This window comes from Ornithorhynchus anatinus, chromosome 14 (assembly GCF_004115215.2).
Source record: "Ornithorhynchus anatinus isolate Pmale09 chromosome 14, mOrnAna1.pri.v4, whole genome shotgun sequence".
In the NCBI taxonomy this organism is placed as follows: domain Eukaryota; kingdom Metazoa; phylum Chordata; class Mammalia; order Monotremata; family Ornithorhynchidae; genus Ornithorhynchus; species Ornithorhynchus anatinus.
The window spans coordinates 24,765,410-24,773,987 of NC_041741.1; positions in this window are offsets into that span (position 1 = coordinate 24,765,410).

The following is an 8,578-nucleotide window of genomic DNA, read 5'->3' on the forward strand; positions in this document are numbered from 1 at the left end:
ATAATAATGATATCTCTGGCCTGGAAAAAGCTAACAACATGCTAGGACTTGACAGGAATGTTAGCAGGGGTTCAGTGAACCTCCAAGAAACAGTGATAGAGTAGAGAATAATAATGGTGGAGGGAGTTAGACAAACCATCATTGGACATCTGAGTTCTGTACCTCAAAGGAAGATTCACTTGGTGAAAACAAAATAAATAGTGGATAGAATAAAGGCCTGTGAGTCAGTAGGACCTGGGTTCTAATCCAGACTCTGCCATGAATCTGCTGGGTGACCTTGGGCAAATCACTTAACTTCTCTGGGGCTCTGTTACCACATCTGCAAACTGGAGATTGGGACACCTACATGGGACAGGAACTATGTCCAACCTGATTAACCTGTATCTACACCAGAGCTTTGACCAATGTTGTGCACACATTAAGCGCTTAACAATTCCATAATTATTATCAGTAGAGGTGCCAGTGGATGGGAATACAAACTCTATCCCTGATTAAACCCTGATTTTCCCACTCAATATCCCCCCCCTCCTCACAACTGCTGCTTCATCACTTTCACATCACTAACACTTTGGGTACTCTCCAGGGCATCATCTCATTGCACTCACATTCACATTGTGCATCAGTGCCCCCGACTTGAAATTTACTTTTGTTTCTGTCTCCCCCATTCCTTGAGAGCAGGGATCATGGTTTCTAACTTTACTGTACTCTCCCAAGCAGTTAATACAGTGTTCTCCATGAGATAAATGCTCAAAAAGAATGATTAATTGATAGAGCAATACAATAATTTTACTGCACAGCAAGTTGGCTGTTATGAAAGAGTCAGCTATATTTCACTGCATAAATGAATACATGCAATATCTTCGGCTTCCAGGGCCAGGTCCATACCCCCAAATACGGCATCGATAGCTTATTCATCAGAGGAGAATAGACTGCACACTCTGAGCAAATGCAGGCCCCAAAGGCACTATTTAATTAAGTACTGCTGCCGAGGTGCCTTCCTGGTTTTGAAGAGTTAATGCACTTCTTCTGAGGGAGCAATTTACTGATTTCTCCTTAATAGGATCAGTTTCAATAAATGTAGGTAGATTACTTTCAGCTATATGAATTCATATCGAAATAAATAAAGGTCAAGCATGACTTTTTATGTACTAAAGATAGGCGCCTGGTTCCCAAGAATTCTCCTCAGATTAGTTTACAGCAGAAAAGCCATTCAGTATTGCCGCCTTTAGGAATTATTGAACACCTCCTGAATGCAACCTCAAATCTGCATATAAAATTAATCTGGCTTGACAGTCAGAAGACTTTTGAATAGTTGTTACTAATTGATAATCAGACCTCCAGGCCTCAAATTGAATTACAGTGGTACTTGAACTGCATTTAACTTGGACAAGTTCTAAGCAGAAACGTGGGCGAGGAATAGAGAAAAAAATATGAGACAGAGTCCATTTACAGTAGGCAGTGGCAGGTCTCCTACGGAGATGGTGGGTTGAAACTGTAAATTGGTGGGGTCCACCTGGAAACTCAGGGCACTGGACCACTGTTTCTCAGATTTTATGAACTTGACATTTTCCTTAGATTTTGCAAATTTGTTTTAAATCTCCATTTATGGGAATAAGCACCTGCTCTTGCTTATCCATTTTCTGCTCATCCATTCTCAGGGATTACAGCATGAACTATGCAACTGTCAAACAAAAATGTGATTTTTGCTTTTCATCTCTCTCAGCCATGCATGGAGCCCAATGAGGTTTGCTCTCTTCATTCAGTAGCATGTCTCTATTGCTTTTGCATTCGGCTTCTTGTTGCCTCAAAATACGAAAAAAAGATTATTTATATGGCACAAACAGCTTCCACCCACAAATCTCGTTTTTATTGAATCCTTAGGCAAGTGTGATTTAACATTTTCTCACTGTTCTTTTTAGAGAAGTGAAAAAGAACATTACCATGCAATATTAGAGTCATGGCTTCAAAACTAAAAACTGAACTTGCTGAAGCATAGCATATCAATGTCACAAGGAGGGATTTAAAAAAATACATAAATAAGGCAAAAGTTTGCTTAAGTGGAATGTGCTCGTTATTTTACCTGCCCTTTATATTTTAGGACAAGGGCTTAGTTTTAGTAAATAATAATGTTATTTGTTAAGCGCTTACTATATGCCAAACACTGTTCTAAGCACTGGGATAGGTACAAGGTAATCAGGTTGTCCCACGTAGAGCTCACAGTCTTCATCCCCATTATACAGATGAGGTAACTGAGGCACAGAGAAGTGAAGTGACTTGCCCAAGATCACACAGCTGACAAGTGGTGGAGCAGGGATTAGAACCCATGACCTCTGACTCTCAAGCACCCATTTGTGACAAAATAACAATGATCCTGAAGATGATAATTATATGTTAATTATTCTTCCCACTTTCAAAGCCCTCCCTAAAATCACATCAATCAATCAACAGTATATATTGTGTACTTAGGGTATGCAGAACACTGTACTAAACACTTGGGAAAAGGGAATTTAGTTCAGTAATAAACGTGATTCCAGTCTACAACTCCTCCAGGAGGCCTTCCATGACTCAGTCCTCATTTCCCCAGCATATTATAGATACAAGATAAGATACATGACAAGTCCTCATTTCGCCATCACAGATACAAGATGAGCAGGTCAGACACAGTCCCTCTGACACCTGGAGTGAACAGTCTAAGGGGGAGGGAGAATAGGCATTTCATCCCCATTTTATAGGTGAAGACATTGAGGCACAGAGTAGTTGAGTGACTTGTTAACACGTCACATAGGAAGGAATGTCGGGAGTCAGAATTAGAACCCAGCTCCTTTGACTTCCAGGTCTGTGTTCTTTCCACTTGGGCATTCTGGCATTAACTTTTCAGGATGCTAGATGGTATTGACATATCACAAACCAATTATTCAGGAAAGGAAGACTAACCGTCACCATTTTAGAGCATCTCCACACTCCGTGAAAAAATGATGCAATGCTTACAAAACACCATCAGAATATCATTTTGATCATTTTTCAAGAATCAAATGAATGTTTTCAGAATCAACCGTTGATCAAAGCTCCTGATTTAATCCAGCTCTTCTGATTCCCTTCACCTTTTCAGTGACCCTAGTCCCTTCCTCTTTCATCCCTAGGGTTTCTATCCTGACTGTATACTCTCCAAATATCCCACAAAAGTCACTTTCTCATCCCCAAAGGCTTTCCTTTCTGAGACTCACCCCTGCACTCATAATAGAATGTAATAATAATGATTTTGGTATTTGTTAAGCTCTTACTACGTGCAGAGCTCTGTTCTAAGCGCTGGGGTAGACACAGGGGAATCAGGTTGTCCCACATGAGGCTCACAGTCTTCATCCCCATTTTACAGATGAGGGAACTGAGGCACAGAGAAGTGAAGTGACTTGCCCACAGTCACACAGCTGACAAGGGGAAGAACCAGGATTCAAACCCATGACCTCTGACTCCCAGGCCCGGGCTCTTTCCACTCAGCCACGCTGCTTCTCATGTAAGATTCTTAGGTACCGGAATTAGTACTCTCAAGCTTCTGGTACTCCTACTAGACCATACTACTCAGTCAGTCAGTAAGTCAACTGCACATGGTCTCATAGAAAGATCTTGGGCTTGGAAGTCAGAGGACATGGGTTCTAATTCCGGCTCCACCACTTGTCTGCTGTGTGACCTCGGTCAAGTCACTTAACTTCTCTGTGCCTCTGTTACCTCACCTGTAAAATGGGGATCAAGACTGTGAGCACCAAGTGGGACAGAGACCATGTCCAACCTGATTAGCTCATATCTCCCGCAGTGCTTAGAACAGTGTTTGACGCATAGTAAGCACTTAAAGCTCACCTCCTCCAAGAGGCCTTCCCAGATTGAGCTCCCCTTTTCCCTCTGCTCCCTCTACCCCCCCTTCACCTCTCCGCAGCTAAATCCTCTTCTCCCCCCTTTCCCTCTGCTCCTCCCCCTCTCCCGTCCCATCCCGACAGCACTGTACTTGTCCGCTCAACTGTATATATCTTCATCACCCTATCTATTTTATTTAATGAGGTACATCACCCTGATTCTATTTATTTGCTATTGTTTTAATGAGATGTTCTTCCCCTTGACTCTATTTATTGCCACTGTTCTTGTCTGTCTGTCTCCCCCGATTAGACTTTGAGCCCATCAATGGGCAGGGACTGTCTCTATCTGTTACCGATTTTTACATTCCAGGCACTTAGTACAGTGCTCTGCACATAGTAAGTGCTCAATAAATACTATTGAATGAATGAATTAATTAACAAATACTGCAATTATTATCGATCAGTATTTTCAGCATCTCCTGATTTCAAAGAGCTCCCGACCTCAGAAAGTTTATCTCACCCAATCACAAAGTCGGATTTGATCTCCCAAATGGTAAAGCCGGTTCAGAATAGCTCACCCAGATGTGGGTAATTTTTAATTTACTAAATGAAATGACGCATCACAGGCATTCACAATTTTTATGGGAATTTTCGAGGGCATTTGTCATTAGGGGAGGGACAGATCCTATTTTTATTTCCAATGGATATAGTTCTATTTTTCTAGTGGAGAGGACTCGGAAGACGAGATTGCAGCTGGTAGGGGGAGGGTGGAGAAGATAACTATTTTTATTTGAACCGGAATACTATATTAATAGGAATCAGAGGAGGGTTCGGCAGATGCAGGAGGGATTACAGTGTGGCTGTTCAGAATGACATCTGGACCCTCAGGGCTGACGCTTCTCAGCTCTGCCTGTTCTTCTGAACGTTTGTTTATTTGCCCTGAGCATCGACTTAGTTCTGCACTCACCACTTGATAATAAACCGGAAGCCTTCTGAATTCACCTCTATGGGACTGAATCTGCAGCCAAAGGGAAGCAGAGGGTTGATTCCATTGTAGCAGCATGGCGTAGTGGACAGAACCTGAGAGTCAGAAAGCCATAGATTCTAATCCCTGCTCAGCCACTTGTCTGCTGTGTGTTCTTGGGCAAAGCACTTCACTTCTCTGTGCCTCTGTGCTTCAGTTACCTCATCTGCAAAGTGGGGATTGAAACTGTGAGCCCCACAGGGGACAGGGACTCTGTCCAACCTGATTTGCTAGTATCCACCCCAGCTCTTAGTACAGAGCCTGGCACATAGTGAGCACTTAACAAAATACCATACTTCTTCTTATTTGCCATTTGGACAGAAAATTCCATTTGCATCTACCCCTGCCTAGAGAAGGCTTTATCCTTTCGCTGCTCATAGACACAAAGTTAAGTGCTGCCCTTTAGCTAATTATAGCATTTTTAATCATGAGCATATTAACTTGAAATGTGCAAAATGATTACTGATGTAGGACATAATCAGACCACTAAGCATCTATATCACTTTTATTCTTTAGCACAGTATTTATATTTGGATCCACACAACATTTTTTTGTTCTGCCAGTCATTCTTAAAATTAATAAAGGATAAGCAAAACAAAGGTACATGTTCTGATTGGTGTGTATGTGACTTTGCAGTGAGCTCATTTGTGGACTGTGCAGTTAAATAAAAAATCCTGCCATACATTGACTGCACTAAGTGCTCATTTATTTTGAAAAGCATAGAGAGATGTAGTACTTGTTTCTCATATGAAACTTTCTCTGCCCACAATTTTAGTCTAAAGTCTGTATCGCCTACCTAGAAATCCAGTGCTGTCCCTCATAACACTCTTTGGCTCAGTGGAAAGAGTCCAGGCCTGGGAGTCAGGGGACATGGGTTCTAATCCTGGCTCTGTCTCTCATCTGCTGTGTGACCTTGGGCAAGTCACATCCCTTCTCTGAGCCTCAGTTACCTCATCTGTAAAATGGGGATTAAGACTATGATCCCCTTGCGGGATAGGGACTGTGTCCAACCTGGCAACCTTATATCTACCTAAGATCTTACTAGAGTGCCTGACACATAGTAAGCATTTAACAGATCTCCACTCCCTCCCCACCAAAAAATTGCCAATTTGTATAGTGTAGTTCTGCTTTTAATAGAGTTAGAAGCACCCTGGACTAGGGATTAATTTCTGATCTAGGATTTTTTATCAGTTTTTTCACCAGTCGAACTTGTGTAGGCTTCACTTGTCCAAACACTCTTGGCAAGAGTCACAAATTATGTTGTGTGGGGGTAAGTTGTTCCCTTGCACAGCTATCCAAAATGAACTCATCCATGACCCAATTTTGTGCCAGCCCTATAGACTAACACCCTGTAAACAGCTTATGAAGTGGAATAACATTTACTTTACAATCTCACAAAGGCCATGATTAGAATTCTTCTTTCATGTTATGTATGATGTAATCTGCCTAACAAATAGGCTGTGTCTTTTTGCTGGATCATTACCAACCCATTCATGATTTTGCTCAATAAATGAATCTAAAAAAGCATGCTGCTTCTTAAAAATGGGCTTTCCTACATTTTGAATGAAAACTACATTTTAAGCAGTTTTTAAATTTCCTTTCAAACCCAAGATGTTTTCTGGCAATTCTGCACTTTCACCTGTCACGTGCATAATTCTGAGTTGAATGTTTTACATTGTTTTGAAATCAATTTGAAATATAGAAATATTGGATGTGCATTTCATTCATCAAATAAGACACTGACTGCAATTTCTGGTCCAGGTCCATTTTACCTGAATCAAGCACCCAGGCTATGGAATAGCTTGTGAATAATGGATGCCATTTTTCATGAAAATATGTAAAATGTTTCAAATAAATAATTCATATATTTAGAAAAATGTGGTAAATATTTTATAGAGGGCAGTCAATTTATTAAAAATTTAGTTAAAGTTAAGCAATGCCACGTAGCACAGTAAAACAACAGTGTTTCAGTATAGAAGATTTCTGTCCATAACATAAAAGGATTCATAAATCATCATAGCTATAAGTACTCATATTATGCATCTTGGTGAAAGACAGTTTTTATCTTTAGAAATTGCGGTGCTAGTCATATGACTATTCCTTAAATGTAGGTAGGAAGAGTAAGCTAAGAAACACAGTCCTTTACTGTTGCTCTTTTAAAAAATGAAAATAACGGGAGAGTTTGTTGTTTTAATACCCTGCAGTTTATGTACTAGAGAAACATCTCACCTTCCTGCATGTTATAATAATAATGATAATAATAATTTTGATATTTGTTAAGTGCTTATTATGGACCAAGCAGTGTACTAAGTCCTGAAGTAGAAATAAGAGAATCAGGTCAGAGAGTCCCTGATCCTTATCAGACTCAGACTCACAGACTAAGTAGAATTTCTCTCTCATGGTTCGATTAAAATAATTGTCATTATAATATCATCAGATTAAATTATGTATGAATGACCGATCCATGGCTTTTTGAGAAATCATGGATCCCGCTGCCTCCAGGCTCTCCCTACTTATTTTGCTGTCCAGATCACTTCCTAAATCATTAAACACATTTCTCCCCACTCACTCCTCACTCTTCCTAATATTCTAACAATACTTTCGTTTGGGCAGGAAGGCTGATGGCAACTCTGCTCCTATTGGACACATGGTTTCAGTGTCCTGTGATGTTGTTTTATTTATTTATACTATCTATTTGTATTGATGTCCGGCTACTGAAAACTCACCTCCTCCAGGAGGCCTTCCCAGATGAAGCTGCCCTTTCCCTCTGCTCCTCCTCCTCTTCCCATTGCCCCAGTTCGCTCCCTCTGCTTTACCCCCTCCCCACCCCACAGCACTTGTGTATATATGAACATATTTATTATTCTATTTTATTAATGATGTATATATATATATATATATTTCTATTTATATTGATGCTATTGATGCCTGTTTACTTGTTTTAATGTCTGTCTCCCCCTTTCTAGTCTGTAAGCCCATTCTTGGGCAGGGATTTTCTCTGCTGGTTGCTGAATTGTACTTTCCAAGTGCTTAGTACAGTGCTCTGCACATAGTAAACACTCAATAAATATGATTCAAATGAATGAATAAATGAATGTCTCCCCCCCTCTAGACTGTGAGCTCGTTGTGAGCAGGGATTGTCTCTCTTTGTTTCTGTATTGTACTTTTCCAAGTGCTTAATAAAGTGCTGTGCACACAGTAAGCGCTCAGTAAATATGATTGAATCAATGAATTAGGGGAGCAGACAAAAGACTCTCTACAGTAATCACTGAATTTCATTCATTCAATAGTATTTATTGATTGCTTACTATATGCAGAGCACTGTACTAAGCGCTTGGAATGTACAAATCAGTAACAGATAGAGACAGTCCCTGCCCTTTGACAGGCTTCCAGTCTAATCAGGGGAGACGGACAGACAAGAACAATAGCAATAAATAGAATCAAGGGGATGAACATCTCATTAAAACAATAGCAAATACATAGAATCAAGGCGATGTACATTTCATTAACAAAATAAATAGGGTAATGAAAATATATACATTTGAGTGGACGAGTACAGTGCTGAGGGGGGTGGGAAGGGAAAGGGGGAGGAGCAGAGGGAAATGGGGGAAAAGAGGGTTTAGCTGCAGAGAGGTGAATGGGAGGGGATAAAGGGAGTAGAGGGAAAAGGAGAGCTCATCTGTATGAAGAGCAACTCATAAGGTAGACA